The sequence below is a fragment of the Lycorma delicatula genome, chromosome 8, assembly GCF_047948215.1.
Source record: "Lycorma delicatula isolate Av1 chromosome 8, ASM4794821v1, whole genome shotgun sequence".
NCBI classification, from domain to species: Eukaryota; Metazoa; Arthropoda; class Insecta; order Hemiptera; family Fulgoridae; genus Lycorma; species Lycorma delicatula.
Window position 1 is genome coordinate 128139093 of NC_134462.1, and position 18953 is coordinate 128158045.

Sequence of the window (18953 nt, forward strand, 5' to 3'; positions counted from 1 at the left end):
TTTCCATTTGCATCTGGCTTCTATCATGTGCTTTTGTCGTCCTTTGAATTCTTCCAAGAAGCATTTTACTTCAAGATAGTCAACTGAGTTTGTTATATTTATAAATTTATTGTTCATTATAACAACATAGCCTTTTCAGTTTTCATTTTTTTAGAAGTAGGTAGAACTAAAACTGACAAATACAGGAAGTGATAGTCTGAAATTCCACCAAGAATTGGTCATTTTCATAGCTGTGAGCCACAGTATTTTCAGAAAGTCAGTTGTGGCATGCTGCTCATCAATCTGAGGGATTTTAAATTGGCACAGCGGAACATACCATCTAACCTGGAAAGATGATGAATCTCTGGTGTGCAATTCTCTACAGAAAAAAAATGTAGGTACCATCTGTTAATAAAAGTTAGATCCCCCATATGCTACTCTTAAAACTCCGGAAAGATTTTAAAAATATGCCATTGCTTCAGAAGTTTTTTTAAGAGGTTGTTATGTGCCTTGCAGATGATATAACTTAGCAGGTGGTACAGATAATTTGGCATCAATCTTGATACTTTTTATTAGATTGGTGGTGCAAGGTTGTTTCAGGCATTTATCAACTAATGTTTGACTAATCCTAAAATACAACTACCACTTACAACATTTATTGTACGCGACCTTATATCCAAAAACTTGTAAAACCATTTTAACAAATATAGTTTATTTCTTCAGCATTTTGCAAAAATTGACATCCATACTTTCATTTTTGACCAGCCATCGTGGGATTGCAAGATTTTCATGATATATCTGTGAACAATTCATATCATGTAGTGATACTGCACCTACATTACTTGTCATTATTAAGTTCACCAAGTTATTTTTTATACAGTTCAGGAACTTAGATCAGTATCATCATATATTTTTTGTAATTAAGGAATTAAATTATAAAACAATTAATTTACATGAGGTCTGTTCAGAAAATAACCGAACTTTATTTTTCCCTTCAAAGTACTCCCCTCCCCCATTCGTACACTTTTCCCTGCGGTGTTTCCACTTCGCAAAGCAGTCCTGGATAGCTTCATTTGAAATGGTCTTTAAGGTCTGTGATGAATGCTTTAATGTCATCTATAGTCTCAAAATTCCATCCTTTCATCATTGATATTAATTTTGGAAATGAGAAAAAATTGCAAGGAGCCAGGTCTGGTGAAAAGTGAGGCTGAGGGAGAACAGTCATCTGATTTTGGCACAAAGCTGAGTGTGCAGGCACATCATCGTGAAAGAACCAGAGTTGTCTCACCACAACTCTGATAGTATCTTTTTGCCGATTTTCTCGCATAACCGTTGTAAAACACCTTCATAGTACACATGGTCCACTGTTTCACCTTGAGGCAAGAATTCAAAATGCACAAGTCCATTAAAATTGAAAAAACAGAGCATTGGATCAAGACTGACTTGCTTTCTTGGGATGTGGAGATCCTTTGCGATGGTTGAACTTTTGTTTCAATTGATAGCCATAAACCCAGCTTTCTTCTCCCATTATGATTTTCGCATGAATGTATCATTATCACTGGCTTGTTCAAGAAGTTGCCGACAACTGCTGTTCTGATGAGGAACAAACTTTGCTGTACTCAATGCATGTTTAATTTTCAGTCAAAATGTCAGCATGATGCAGTTGAGATGCTATCTTCTTTTGCAAGTTCTCTGACAGTCGATCAGCAATTTGCACACACCAGATCGTTTTATGAATGATGATGTCATCAGTTGAAGTAGAAGGCCTTCCTAGTCAAGGGTCATCTTCAGTTGACTGACTACCACTTTTAAATCTTTAAAACCATTTGAAACATTGTGTACGATGTACAGCATCATCTCCATAAGCTTGTTTCAAAAGTTGAAACGTTTTCCACAGTTGACACAAAATTTTCACTGCTCCTGCAAATCGCTACTAACACTTAAACAGAAATAACATGAAAACTAAACGAGATATCTAACCGCATGTCATTAAATATCTCTGTTGTCACCAAATTAAAAATGTTCAATTATTTTCTAAACAGACCTCGTATAAAAAAGAGGGTCCCTCATGTTATATAACAAGGTTCCTCGTTATATAATATGAGGGTCAGTAATGAATGTATGAATAATAAAATTTTTCCAGTGAAAATTTATTAACATAAATCTCCAGATAAATGGAGCATTCAAAATTTGAAGAAAGTACGGGTAACGTATGATTTATTCCCAAGTGTTTAAAGTTATCCTCAAAAAATGCATATTAGTTAGGATTAGTGAAAGAAATTTTGAGTAATTTATTTTTGGTTCAATGAAAAATATCTCTCAACTTTAAATTTTAAGAAATATACTTTGACATCCCTCTAGTTAAGTACATTGCATTAATATTCAAGTAAAAATTCATATTTAAAACAATTTGACGTTCACAACCGGCATCATAAAAAAAGGTATCTTAGTAAAGTAGTACATTACTGCTAGCATATTACTTACTATTAATTGTAAAAAATAATTATTTTTTAGATAATGAGAATAAATATAATACTTTCTAATAGTTAATATTAGTGCTCTTCTATTATTTTTTCGGTGGTGTTTGTTAGCCATGAAAGTAACATCAGGGATGATTAGTAATAGATGGATGCAGGACTATTCATTTGTAACATACTCCTACCTAATTTCATATAGTGAATATAATAATAATTAAAAGGCAGAATAGAAGAAATTGGCTAGAACATCTGCTGCCAGAAAATAAGCGTCATGGAATTTAAATGTTATATTACCTACTGATTTGGGCGTACTAATTTGTGTGTAACAACTGATATGGATGCAACAAACTGGAATACCTTCAAGTGTAAAAGTATCTACTTCAAGTCTAAAAGGTGGGGTGCAGACATGAGCACCCCATTCCTTTGTGAGGAGAAATGAATTTTTTCCATAGCTATTTCACCAGTAATTTGTTAAAACTGTTCTTTTTGAGATTTCTGTGGCAGACAGAACATGTTCTATAACTTTTTTGGGGTCACTAATAAACATTCCAACTGCAGCTTCTCCTGCCATGTAATTAAAAACATTGTGTATAATTTCTTTCCCTTGGCGATGAATGCTTTCTCCACGTAATTAGTAATATAACATGAATAAATTACTTTTAAAATTTCACTTAATACTTCAACTACTTTTAAGAATTGAAACTCAAAGAACACTATAATCAGACAATAACCTTGTATTCTTTGGACAAACACAATTAACTGGACAAGTTTTAACTGCAAATACAGTATAAATTAGAACGGAAACATTTATAAAAGCAAGTTAATCTCTGAGTGAATTAGGAACAGTTTGTGTAAATAGACATGTTTCATTTGAATGTGTAGAATGACATATCATTCGGTTATTTACACAAACCTGAATAAAGAAATTTTTCTTATCTATGACTTATAGCCAGGGCTAGTTCTTCACCACTCCAAGAACAAAGGGCGAAGAGCATAGCATAAACAGTAGACATCAGTCTTGTGTGTTTTTGGCTTGGATATTTTATACAATTATAAAACTATAAATAAATACATTTAGGCCTAATCACTAATCGGTAACAGCCAATTGGTCTGCATAATGTATCTATTTCAGTATCTAATAAAGAAATAAACTATTAATTTAATAATATATAAACTCAGGTTTAAATAAGTAAGTAATAAATATAAGATGTAAATTTGTTCATTGATTGGAATAAACAATCCAATAATCATACCATATACATACTGTCTTTAATTGAGTAGTATTAAAAACCTGTGCTCATTAGGCAGCAAGATTTACAGCTATGCTGTTCATCAGATCTGCCAATTCGTCTTGGACAAGCTATAAGAGTGTAATAATCGTGACATGATGTTACAAACCTGTTTGCAATCAAATGGTGTGAATATTTATTAATACTTTGAGACCTGAAGCTAAAAAATATAGAGCAAGAAGTCAGCATTTATTTTAACTATTTAAAAAGATTTTAGTAAGATAATACAGTATTTATCAAAAAGAATAATCCAATTTCAAACAAATATTTCATAAAATGTATTTACAATTACATACTGCACAAAAATGTTTGAAATTTCACTTAAGTTAAAAATGTTCTATATATTCTCCATCTGCTGTACAGATAACATCAAGATGATAGCTGTGTTTGATTTTTAGCTCATCCAACTCGGCAGGTAATTGTGAAACACTTACATATCCCTGGAAGGTGTAATGTCTGGGGATCTTGGAGGGAGTCAGGAATTTAGTGCAAAGTCTTGAGCTTCTCCATATCTCCTATCCAGCATTAAGACAATGTTTCATTTACAAATTACTAACTCAATTGTACCAATTTGGCAGAGCCCCATCTCTCTGAGTAGTGGATTCTTCAGTTTTCATTTAATTGTGGAAAAAGCAGTCCTGCAGCATCTCAAGATAAGAATGTACTGCTATGCGTTTCCTTCAGAAAAGAAACTATCATAAATTTTTGTTAATGAAACCGCACAAAAACCATTTTTGATGAATCTTGCTATACAATCTTATGTGGATTTTCAAGTCCCCATATGTGAACATTGTGACGTGAAACTTTACCGCTTAAATGAAATGTTGATTAATCACTAAAAATTCACAGTAAAAACTTATCTTCCATATTGATTAAGAGCATATCCCAGAAATCTTCATATTTTCTTTTGTTACATGAAGAGCTTGTACCAGTTGTAATTAATATGGTCTGAATGCAAACAGGATCTTAACATGTGCCAGTCATATGTTGGAACTGTTATTATGGACTTGTTTTGTGTTCAACTTCTGTTGCATGGACACCATTTTGTTTACAACTGAGGTTAGTGTATTCCAATCTAGTGGCACATATATTTAAAACTAGGTCATGCACTTTGAAATTGGGTCAATGATTTATTCAAAACTACTTCTAGCAGTGAAAATTTCACACAACATTATCAAACAAAATTTGTTCTCCTTTTATCATTCGTATTAGATATTTACACTAATTAACTCTACTCCCTATGCATATTATAAAACTTTATAACGATAATACCATGTAAAGAATGTAATGGTTAGAAAATAAATTGAAAATCATAGTGTTGTAGCAGCAAGCTATAATCTCAAAATAATGTAAAACATGCTTCAACAAAATTTGCATTATTTTCATAAATCTGCTAGATATGCTGTAAACCATACCAAATCATTCTATATGATAACCCAGTTACTAAACCATATGTAAAAAAAAAAAAAAAAAAAATACCGCTATCAGAAATACTTCAAGTTCTGCCATCTGGTACACAGGCCTGAAATAAACAGCAATGAGTGAGTACAATGATTAAATTCAACTTATAACATATTTCTCTTTTTTTCTCTAAAATTCATATAGTTTTGATTTATACATTAGGATTTTCATTAATTTATTTTGAATATTGCTTTAGGAATCTTGATTAGCACAGAAAAAAGTGAAATTTCGTAGGAAAAATAGCAGTTAAAACAAGAAGTATATATTTTAGTAGTATTTGGTAGCATTACTTAACAGCTAAGGAATTTTTTAAGATAGTGTTTGAGGGGGGAATAAAAATTATTTTATTCTCATTAACATTTGGTAGTATTATTTTTCATCCCGTTTAATTGGAATCATAATAATCACTGACAATATGTCTTCAATGACAGTGAGAAAATTGTATACTATTTATCAAAGATTCAGTGAAGTAAGATAAATACCTCGTGGCACTTACAGTCTGAACTTTGAATAATTATTATTAGGTAGTACACAAGGTCTGTAAATAAAGTAATGAGACTAGTTTTTTTCAGCAGCCGAAGTGGCAACACTGTAGAGTTACTAGTAAAAATGTGATTATATGAACAGCTGATTTATATTAGGTATTAATATTTTTGCCATGTGAGATGTAAACAAATTTTTTGTGAAACGAGTTTTTGTTGTGCGATACTAATTATGAGCAACTTTATGCAATCAAGATTTGTGTTAAACTCTGTAAGAATGCTACTGAAACTTTTTCAAAATTGAAAAGGGTGTATTGAAATGGGCTTGCAGCAGAGCATCATCTCAATACACCCTTTTTTAGGTGGTTTAAAGCATTTTCAAATAGCCGGGAATCAGTTGTGGACAATCCACGTTTTGGAAGACCATTAACGTCAAAAAGTGAGAAAATGTTGAGTGAATCAGAGACTTTTGGAGTTTTTGTTTACAGAACAAACTAAATCAATAAGTTTACTAAGAAATTCTGCAGAAAAGAGTTGCCCACATACGACCAGCCATCAGAGACAACTGGATGCTGCATTATGATAATGCACTCTCAATTAATAAGTTTTTGACAAAGAAAACCATTCCTGTAGTTGTTCAACCACCTTAATAACCTGACTTGAGTCCCTGCAACTTTTTCCTGTTCCTGTCTTTAAAAAAAGCACCTTAAAGGATACCATTTTGGAACAGTAGAAAACATAAAAAAAATGAACCAAACATCTGAAGGATATTCCAGTTTCTGAGTTCCAACACTGCTATGAAGAGTGGGAAAACCATTTAAAGTGTTGCGTGGCTTCCCAAGGGAATTATTTCGAAGGTAATAAGAGTCTATGTATAATTGGATTGTAAATGAAAAGTTTTTTTGAACTAGTCTTATTAATTTACAGATCTTTTAACTTGATAGGATATTATAAAAAACAGTTTATTAGTTTAAAAAAAATTTCTCATTCTTGTGATTATATTTTTTAAATTAAAAATTATGTTAGCTGGTAATGTTCGAGCATATAAAAATTGTTACTGTCTTACTTTTAAGTACCCATTATACTGAGTTTAAATATTTATTTAATATTTCCTTTTATTATAATTACATTTTATTTTAAGATTTGTAAAAACTAAGTCCATTTATTTCAAAATATTGTATTTGTAAGTAAATACTAACATATAAAAATGTTAGAATATCTATTATATTAAATTGAAAAGAAAAATCATATTACCAAATTGAGCATTAAATAAACATGATTGATATAAAGATTGCATGCCAGATACAGTAGACAAATATATTTGATGAAGAAATTCCAAAAACTAACTGATATATGCCGCCGACAGCCCAACAAATCTCAAAAAATGTTTGTTAGCATGTTAATAAAATAAATAAATGATTCTGGACAGGAAAATGGTGAACACTGGAAAAATTAAAGCATTCTTTTATATAAGTTTTAACCTTGTGTACCAAAGTTAACTACCTGCAGTTATTAAAATAGCTTTTTTTGGTTATTTATCATGTACAATTACTTTTACTTTACTTTTTCTTCCTTCTTTTCTTTTTCCTGTTTAGCCTCTGGTAATTACCGTTCAGATAATACTTCAGAGGATGATATGTATGAGTGTAAATGAAGTGTAGTCTTGTACAGTCTCAGTTCGACCATTCCTGAGATGTGTGGTTAATTGAAACCCAACCACCAAAGAACACCGGTATCCGCAATCTAGTATTCAAATGCGTGTAAAAATAATTGACTTTACTAGGACTTGGAGCGCTGGAGTTCTTGACTTCCAAGTCAGCTGATTTGGGAAGACGTGTTCGCTACTAGACCAACCTGGTGGGTTTACTTTTACTTTACTAAGGAAAGTATTATAATCTGTCCAATTTGTGTGTATGTGGTTTTCACTGGATCTCGATGTTTTGACACCTGAGCAACCCTTTTTTTTTTTTGTCTTCAGTCATTTGACTGGTTTGATGCAGCTCTCCAAGATTCCCTATCTAATGCTAGTCGTTTCATTTCAGTATACCCTCTAAATCCTACATCCCTAACAATTTGTTTTACATATTCCAAACGTGGCCGCCTTCACAATTTTTTCCTTCTACCTGTCCTTCTAATATTAAAGCGACTATTCCAGGATGCCTTAGTATGTGGCCTATAAGTCTGTCTCTTCTTTTAACTATATTTTTCCAAATGCTTCTTTCTTCATCTATTTGCCGCAATACCTCTTCAATTGTCAAAAAAATGGAATTTTCCAGATGTTAATAGTGTTGATTATGTGTTCGGTGTTGGCCGCTAAATCACCTTATATCTTTAGAACTACTGGACCGATTTTGACCAAACTAAGGCAACCTCAATGTCTCAAGATTTCACCAAATTAAGGTCATATTTTTCTTAGGCACATTTGTTAACAATTAAAAAATAATATTTGCAAAATTGCAGCCCCACCTCAAAAAAAGCTGTAAACTGTTGCTATTTTGTGACATCAGAGTGGTAAATTTAAATTTAATATTTAAAGTGTAAAAAAGTAACTCAGTCTGGCTGAGTCTCAAACTCAATTGCCCAGTCGACTCTGTACCTGGTGCATTAAGCCTTGCAGCTACACCAGTCTGCTGAAAGAACAAGTGAAATTTGTTACTGCCAACAGTCACTGCTAGTACTACCACCACCCCTGCACGAATTAAATACAGTATGCACACACGCTTTAGTTAGAATCATTGAGTTCTAACTAAAAAAATTTTTTTATGAAAAAATATATTTAAATAAAATTGTAAATATTTAAGTTGTGTGTGTAAGCCAGAAACAATCCACAGTTGTAGAACTTTCACAGAATGACGCAACTTTGGCTGTGTGACTGGGAAGTTCTACAACTGTGTTGTCTGATTTTTTTTACTAAATATATAGGAGCCATTAGAGTTTAAAAATTAAAAACAATTATTAATCTTTTAAACTGTTAAATGTAACAAATTACTGAATAGTCATTTATTTTATAATGAAACAAAATTTCCCACCTCAAAAAAAATACCAAAATATGTAATAAGTGATATAGATATAATGAATTCACTTATTCTTTTTGAAATATCATGCTTAAAAAAGAATATATTTCATACAAATAATACTGCAACCTCCTTAGAGTAGGAGCCTAAATTATGAGTAAGTTGTTATTTCAGTCTGCATTGCTTTCCAATACTACAGTTTAGTTTCTTAAAATGGTATCTTGTTTTAAAGATCTTACTTATTTTTCATGTTAACTCAAACGTGTATTTAAAATTATTATAATACAAATTTTAAAGATTTGTTTAAAGTTATAAAAATTTTGCATATTTTCAACTAATGTACATGTCCAGCCAAACTATAAATTACATTGGCGTGTGGTCTGAAAGTTTTTATAACTTGTTATGCATATTTCCTTTTATATTGTAATGGGATGATTAAATAAATTATTGATAAAATAACTGTAGACTCTTGCCAAGAATTAGAAAACAGTAAATTTTAAGATAAATCTTTTTTATAAACCTTATTATAAATGTAAAATGAATATTTAGAGTTCTTTAATTTTATTTATTTTTGTAAATACCTTGTTTCTGTTATTTTATTATAGATTTTTTTAATGTTACATTAAAGTTTTTTTTTTAATTCCAAAAGAGAAAGTTTTTAAAAAAATTAATATTTAATGCTATGTTGAATTATATTTATAGTAGCAATAAAGAGTCCACAAATAAAGAGCACAAAAAAATACAACAGGATCGAGAAACTGTTGGCAATTTCTTTCATTAAAATGCAAACTTGAAAATTATTTAGACGATGTTAATCCTCCTAAGAAAAATTATGTGAATCCACTTTTGCATGTTTATATATATAGTTGTTTTAAAGTGTATTATTGTTTCATAACATGTATATTTTAATATACACAGTAGTTTGCAAATGTCAATATATGTTGAATTATGTTTTTGTATTTAGTATTTTTTATAAATATTTTGTCGTATGTTTGAAAGTAATCTTCCTTCGTTAATCTAATGACAGTTTGAGCATTTACGTGATTAAAAATTACGCTAGACAAAGCAGCATAAGTTGTCTTAATGACAAATTGTGCTAGCAAAAAGTTTAAAGTATCAGTAAAGGAAGTCAGAAAAGAAGCCTTGACTATAATTTAACTACTTAACTAGTTGTGAAAAGGGTAGAGATCGATTAAATTTACAAAGAAATAGATACCTACAATTCATAAAAGGCAATTATAAAATAAGTAGAAAACTTTACAAAATTTACATTTTGACACAAAACATTTCTGGTTTTTTGGTTCGTGGATTTTTTCAATAATTAAAGAATTAAGTGACAATTTCTGAAAAATATCTATAAGTTTTGTCTCAACACAAAAATCAGTATGTCTACATGTTTGTCTGTGTTGATATGCACTTAAAATTCAAAATTTAATGTATAAATGTTATTTTACCACTACTTTTTTTACTACGTTTAAAAATATCCTCATCTTTAAAATATTATTAATATTTTGAGATTCAAACTAAATCAAATTCTGTAAGAAACAAATGCTGTAGGCTAACCAGAAATGAATTACATTTGGAAAATAGACTGAATTTTGTTTTGATATTTTAAAAACAAAAAAAGATTTTATCTATCAGTTCTCAACAGTGTGTAAATCTGGATTTTTCACGTTATCTTTGCATTTTGTAACAAAATTGAAGGAAAATCAATTATTTTAACTCCCAGTTATCTTGATATGTATCTGTTTATACATGACACTATATATGAATAACAAAACTTTTAATTAAACATAGCAATTTAGATTATTGAAATCTGACCGATGTTTTAAAAATTCACTTAAGATTTGTACCAGCTGATCACTTTCTCCTATAGACAAAAAATTAAATTCTTAACGTACACAGTGCATTTAAATAAAAATAATATTTGAAAGAGCTTTCCTTCCAACATTGAAATGGTTAACAGGAATCCAACCTTCTTTTGGAAGTATGGAAGCAGATAGGTTTTTATTTTATTTAAATTTATTTTTAAAATAATTGAGATATTTTACTGTTGATTATGGTTTATTAGCTGATTATGCTAAAACATTTCAAGTAGTAAAAATTAAACCAAATAGAATTCTGGGGTTCACTTCCCTACCTTGCTGGATTTTTTTGTGATTTAGTTATTGTAGATGAATTTTTAAAAGTATTTTGTAGAATACAACTTAAAGACAAAATATGAAACAATTTTTATAGTAAATATTTTATTAAAGGACTTCTTTCCAGAAAATAGATCAAAACTGGTTTCTGGAGTAATGCCAGATAGTTTTTATCTTGTAATTTATTTTCCTGCATTCTTTTAAAAAGGTTATCAATTTCTCTGATCGCTTGTTAGCTGTTTCCCTCTTGTCCAGTTTTCCATATTCTATGTTTTGGACGTTTATTCCACAGGTGCTATTCAAACCTGGATATATATACAGGATAGAAATTTTGAAGGTAGATGTAGATATAAAAATCATGGGACATATTTCAGTTCAATTTTCCTTTCTGTAATTTAATAAAAACACTTTTAAGCTCAGAACTTAAGTTTTTACTGTTAGTTTTTCTTAACATAAGTAATACTTAAATTGGAAATAGAAGAGAATCAAACAACTTAATTTTTTAACATAAGAAAAGTGAGTTTTCCAGTTCCAAAGCCCACTATGTCAATCGAAATGGAAGTTGAGAAAAACACAGAAAACCTCTAATCTCTGTTGCTAGCAAAAATAAATGAATGATTCTTTTTTTATTCAGAAAAAAATTCAATGAAAGCCCTGTGTTTTTCAAAAATATTTTTGCCATTATTTTATAAATAAATGTGGGAAATGATTGGATAACTTAATTTTTACCACATTTAATTCTACTTTAAATTTTATTTACATTATTATTAGATTAATAAGGAACAATAAAAAATTACATAATCTAAAATTACAAAAAATAAAGTACGTAATAATATATGGGTGCATTTAACAACATTCTACAGAATTACAGCAAAATTTAGGGAAAATTATGTAATGTAAAAAATTTTTGATAAATTAGCAAAAACTTTTTAACACATTATTACATTACAATATTTAAAAATACCAATTAAGAATAAAAAAATTTCAAAATAGTAGCCTGTTAAATAATTATATCATCATCACAGTCATTTATATCAGTGCAGTCATCGTCATCAGAGTTATTAGTCACAAAATTATTACTATTGTCATGATTATTTACATCCTTTAAGTTTTTATAAAATAATTGGCCATCTTCTTTCAATTTTCACCACAATGTTTTAACAAGAAGGAAAAATTTATAATTCAATTTATCTGGTCTCAATAGTTTTCCTTTTAATATTATTTCAGGTTTCATCATATCAGTTTATTTACATGTTGCAAATTACCTTGCCTTCCCCTACTATATCTGACATGTAATTGGGCTCACCTCAAAGAAGAACTGAACCAGCAGGAAGTTGTTTAATAAGAATAAAACGTTTGCAAGGATTTAATTTCAAATGCCATCGGGGCAGGTCTCTTCATGACATAAGACACTTTTTTTAAATTATATGCGGAGCACTCTGATTGTTGGGGAATTTTAATCAATATAATCTTTGGGAGTAATAATTGTGCTTTTACAAACTTTCCTTTTAATCAGGGCAAAATTCTGATTTGGAGAAAAGAGTGCCCTACTACTGGGTAGATTTGAATTTTTGAATCTGTTGAGGGGATTCATTGTGGAACATAGCATAGATTTGTAGAAACATAGCATAGCAATTAAAATACTTTGTTCTGGCCGTCACAGCCATCGGCAAGCAAATGAATTGTGTGAGAAGTGGAAAAGTCTGTATTTTTTTTAAACACATGATGCATTCTAATATTACTTTGCTTTTCTATAGCTGCAATGAAATTCAATACAATATAAAGGGCAGAATCATTAAGTCATACCAGTTATTTAAAATACAAATTCTGAAATGAAAAAAGAACACTAAGTAAATCCAAAAAAGAATAATACTTGAAAATGCGTATTAATATGCTAAAATACCATTCCTGTAATTTATTATGGCCTACTAACATTTTGTACAATTGCACTGTAATATAATGCCAATAGTTGAATGTGTTGATTATATAAAAAGAGAAAGGTTTATTGGAATGTTATATTATGATAACATCCCATGTGTAAAACCAGATTTTAAGGAATTCAGTTTATCTACCATAGTGCCCTTGGTCATTTTCCAATATTATGCATATAAACTAGTGTAAATTTCTTGTTGTAAAATAGTAATAAAACAAATCACAATTTTCCTTTCAGGAGAAACATTTTGTAATAAAATGTTCATATTTAATAGAGAAAACGTTTTTAACCGTTGTTATATCTGTGTAAAATAAATATCTTTAAGAGATTTTAGAAATTACAGAACTAAAAGCTTTGCCTTAACCAAAAGGTAAATTCATTCCTCAACTAATCTTAACATACTGAAGCATACTCAGCTGTTCTTAGGTTTAATATTTCAAAAGGTTATGGCATTTTTTTAAATTATTATTTAATTTTCATTATTATATGTAAGTAGCACGTCCGATATTATAATAGAAAAATAATCTCAAACAATCTCATATGGACGTTGAAAACATTGCAAGTAAGCAATCCGAATATGAAACCTAAAATGCTCTCATACCAAATATAACAGCAAATAAGACATTAGGAAAAGCATGTGAAGTAAGACTAAATATTGTTACTGAGTAAGAATTGCATTTCTTAGAACTTAATAGTTTTGTAAAACCAAATGGCTCATATTTTTTACACCACAGATAAAATAATCCTCATGAAAGATAATACTTTATTTAAGATTTGTTCAAGTTTATTATAAATAAACAATCGTGAAACATCAAAAGATTCATTTATGATTACAACCTAATTTTCTTCAGGGATAGAAAAATTACAATCTTGCATAATCAACGCATCCAATTAACATAGATATTTTAATGGTTTAATTCAAAATGAGTTCATACGATAAGCAGAAATTAAAATTAATTTTGGGTTTTGTTAAGTTTAACAGTTTAATAATATTGTAATCCTAAATTAATAATAGAGTACGTCTAAAATAACGTGCACACAACGTTTTCATAACCAGCTTACAACATTTTGAAGAAGTAACAGATATAGTAACTTCGTATAGCTCGATGGCTACTATTTGAATTAATAGGCTAATAACATAGCTGTAAATGTCTTAAATTTAAGACACATGGTAACCATTAGTCTTTGTTGAATCACTACGAATCTCCGACTCGCATTTGAGTACTTTAACAATACTTGAATACCACTAGAATTAAAGTTTGCGGCGTTAATCATTACTTTTGTAGGTCGCAGAACATCTTTCAGATACACGCGTGTCGCCATAAGCAGCTGAACAAAATTTAGCGCTGTTCATTCACCGGCATTCTTAATGAGCTTCAGCCTACCGCCATATGTAGAGGGATAATAAATCGTACTACTTTTGACTTACGTTAACGTATTTTGCTTGGTTGGATCTGGCCCGAATAGTGAGTGATAAATCGCACAGCAAACTTTTATAAAAATGTCATTTACTTTCTTTATGGTATTAATAAATATGTGTTTACAGAGAGATAATTAATACATGAATAATTATAAAAATGAAATACGACAAATGACGTACAATTTTTTTTTCGAAAATTGCTTATCCATTATACATACTAATAAAAAAAGAAGGCTAAACGTTAAAAAAAATTGAGACATTCGTAAGGTATAAAATTATGTACCATACAATGTTTGAAATATCAATAATTTTTTATATTCTAAACGTCGTCGATACTTTTGGGAAAAAATTTACTTTCCTCTAGAAAAAAAAAAAAATTGTACACAGTTTACTGAAATGTGGTACAGACCATTCGTTATATTATCTTAAATTAAAAATTTAATCTGTTTTATAACAACACTGTAATACGACTTCAAACTTATTTAGAGACTATTGTATCACACAAAAAATTCGTGGTTGAATGATTTTATACAAAAATTATGAGAAGTAGATTTAACATTTTTTTTTATTTCGTAAATATTTTTATTAAATTGTTCACTTATATATAGTTTTAATTTAATCAATTTTATTAATACAGTAATAAAAATTGGTCATAGAGTTAAATAAGAAATTAATCTATTAAAAACAAAAATAGATTGTTATGCATTCGTAAATAAAACAAATTATATAGCCGGGTTTCGTTTCCTTCAAAAAGATTCTTTTTAGTTATACATTTGTAACTAAAAACAAATGAACACAATACATCTTTTTATTAACATTAACAAAAAATGTATGGCGTCATTGTTTATTTTTCAAGGTGATTTTTAATTCAATTAGTACGAAAATTAAAATTTCTATCTTCTGATATTCTTTTTTTAACAATCAGCTGATCATGAAATACGTAAATTCGTATTAACCAGTGCAGATGAAGATTGATCGTTAATATTTAGGCTATACATTTTATTACGAGATAAGTTGATCAAAAATGTTACAGTTGTCGTAATAAATTTTTTTATTGTACAATAAACACTCGTAAATCGGCATTACATTACGGTCCCCGACGGAAAGTCTTACTTTTTAAGATTTTGGGAGTTGGCGTTACCACGGCCCAAGCCGCAGCCGCTTTTCTTCCTTACACAAATTACAACATATACTACATACATAAATTACACAACACTACACTACACTTCTCTTCCTACATTTACACTGTAAATTCGACATCTTACAAAACGCAACCGTACCCTAGGTAGAAATTATTGTACCGATGAGTGGGTGGCTGTACGTAGTGAGTATTTAACGAAATATTTGTATCTTACAAGGGGAAGGTACATCGGTTCGAATTAAACTTCATCTCCTTTTTTTCTCTTTAATTTAAAGACATTGATTTATTTTGTCTTTACTTGACTGGGTTTGATGCAGCTCTCCAAGATTCCCTATCTAGAGCTAGTCGTTTCATTTCGGTATACCCCCTACATCCTACATCCCTAACAATTTGTTTTACATATTCCAAACGTTGCCTGCCTACATAATTTTTTCCACCTGCCTAATCCTCCTCTATGAATCATGAGACCTTGCCGTTGGTGAGGGGGCTTGAGTGCTCAGGGATACAGAGTAGCTGGACCGAAGGTGCAACCATATCGGAGAGGTATCTGTTGAGAGCCAGACTAAGGAATGATTCCTGAAAGAGGGCAGCAGCTCTTTCAGTAGTTGTTAGGGGCGTGAGTCACAATGACTTAAACGGCCGTATCAACATCACTCAGTCCTCTGAGTACTGCGCAGCTGAAAGCAATGGAAAACTACAGCTGCTTTTTTTCCAAGAAAATGTGGCGCTCTGCATTTTCACATAGCAATAATGGAGGCGCCTTCATTATAATATTAATATTGGAAGGACAGGTAGAAGGGAAAAATTGTGTAGGCAGGCCACGTTTGGAGTATGTAAAACAAATTGTTGGGGATGTAGGATGTAGAGGGTATACTGAAATGAAACGACTAGCACTAGATAGGGAATCTTGGAGAGCTGCATCAAACCAGTCAAATGACTGAAGACAAAAAAAAAAAAAAAAAAAAAACCTGCCTAATATTAAAGCGACTATTCCAGGATGCCTTAATATGTGGCCTGTAAGTCTCTCTCTTCTTTTAGCTATATTTTTCCAAATGCTTCTTTATTCATCTATTAGCCACAACACCTCTTATTTGTCACTTTATCCACCCGTCTGATTTTTAACATTCTCCTATAGCATCGCATTTCAACAGCTTCTAATCTTTTCTTCTCAGATACTCCGATCGTCCAAGTTTCGCTTCCATATAAAGCGACACTCCAAACATATACTTTCAAAAATCTTTTCCTGACATTTAAATTAATTTTTGATGTAAACAAATTATATTTCTTACTGAAGGCTCGTTTAGCTTGTGCTATTCGGCATTTTATATCGCTCCTGCTTCGTCCATCTTTAGTAATTCTACTTCCCAAATAACAAAATTCTTCTACCTCCATAATCTTTTCTCCTCCTATTTTCACATTCAGTGGTCCATCTTCGTTATTTCTACTTCATTTCATTACTTTCGTTTTGTTCTTGTTTGTTTTCATGACGTAGTTCTTCCGTAGGACTTCATCCATGCCGTTCATTGTTTCTTCTAAATCCTTTTAACATTGATTTATTAATAATTATTAACCTCTGATTAGAAAAAGAATTACGATAAGTAATAATTCAATAATAACAATAAAAAAAAATCAGAAGTTATTAATGAAATAAAATTTTATGTACTTTTCTTTAAAAAAAAAATAATTTGTATATACAATTTAACAGACGTACAAGGAATTCATGCGGTGTCCACATCAGATTTTTTTATTTTAAAAAGGTCTTTATCAAAAACATTTTGCTAACACTCAGCGACATATAACGCCTGTGGAAGAATTACTGTTTTGTAATGTCGTAGTTTAGCATAATGCAAAACCAATTTTTTATTACATAAATTTCGTGTTAAGTTGAACTCTAACGCCGTTTTCTGCGTTCGCTCTTAGCGCTTCCTTTTCTACATCGTTTGGCGCTATTACTTCTTCGAGATATTTAAATTATAATACGCTTTTAATTTCCTGATTTTCAAGAATTTTTAGCATTTCTAATTCATTTTTTATCGTTGGAGAACCGCTTTGTTTTCTTTTTTTTTTTTTAAGAAATTTGAAAGCTTATTTTATTAACACATTTGCTTAATTTCTGGGCTTTAATTCGGACCTCGTCCATGTCTTTTGAAAATATCGCGATATCATCTACGATGACCAGTAAGGTTATGTTTATAAATTTTTTGTGTACCCTATTTTAACATTTCCTGCAATATTTAATTTTTCAAGTTGTTTCTTCCATTCTTTAATTACTTTTTCTACCGTGCAGTTAAAGAGGATCGTAGAACGTCCGTCTGTCTGCTTGTCTGACACCTGCTTTTATTTCAAACGGTTAAGAAAGGGAATTTAACTTTGGATTTTGTATTTGTGTTTCTTTAAAATAATGTTAGTTGTTTTTCTGTCTATTTTAAATTCTTCTAATATTTTAAAGATTCGCGATGTGTAGAATCGTATGTTTTTTGAAAATCTATAAATATCGTAATTAATTTTGTGTTTCTGATTTTCTGGTACTATAAAATTTGATTTAAATTAAATATTTTGTTCTGCGCAACTTTTTCGAGACTAAAACTTCCTTGATATTCGCCTATATCTTTTTCTATTATCGGCTATTGTCTGTTTAGTAAGGCTTTGGGCAGAATTTTATACGGAAATGGGTAGAAGTGAGATCCCTCTGTAATTATTATCTGTTTTATTTCCTTTTTTATAGAGTGGATGTATTAACGCATTTTTCCATTCTATCGAAATTTTCCTTTTTCCCAGATTTATTTTAGAATGGTTTCCAATTTGGAGCCTAATTCATCGCTCTCATACTCTAGCATTCTGTTACTACATAAACCTCTCAACAAGTTTTCTTATTTTTTACAGATTTAATGATCTCTTTAATTTCTTTTAAATCTGGAGGTTGTGAATTTTCTTATTTATTTTTAATAAAATTAAAACTTTCTTTAGAATTTAGGCAATTTAATTACTTTTCGAAAATATTGGCAAATCTTTTTAAAATTTCATTCTTGTTCAGTATTAATTTTTCTTCGATCGGGTAAAAAGTAGAAATTTTAAACTTAAAGACTGTAAAAATTCTCGTATTATTTTTAACAAAAATTTAAACAAAAGTATTTAAATTTACGTCTGTGATTTTAGTTTTAAGTGAAAGTTTAGCTATGATAGTTGTAAACTTTTGTTTATTATTTTTTAGTGTAGTTTTATTGGTTTGTTTCTTTTGTTATATTTTTATTCTGGGCGATGGTAATACGAAAGCGTTTTTCGCTCTTTAAAAAAAAAAATTACATTCCGCTATCAGCTTATTTTTTATGTTTCATGAATTAAACAGGCAACACTTCAACGTGTTATTGTTGATTAAGTATTGATAAGGTAAGAGTTGCTTATTTTATCGTATTATTTAGTAATAAAATGATTAAATATTTATTACATAAAACTATTGTAGGATATTAAAAATATAATTTACCGTAAGACATAAAAATTTTATAAATTTTACCAATAACTGGCTGTAAATTATTAACACCGTTCTTCGCGTCATTACTTGATTAAAGTATAGGTAAAATTGTTGAATAAAACTTCATCGTGACTTTTATTCTTAAAG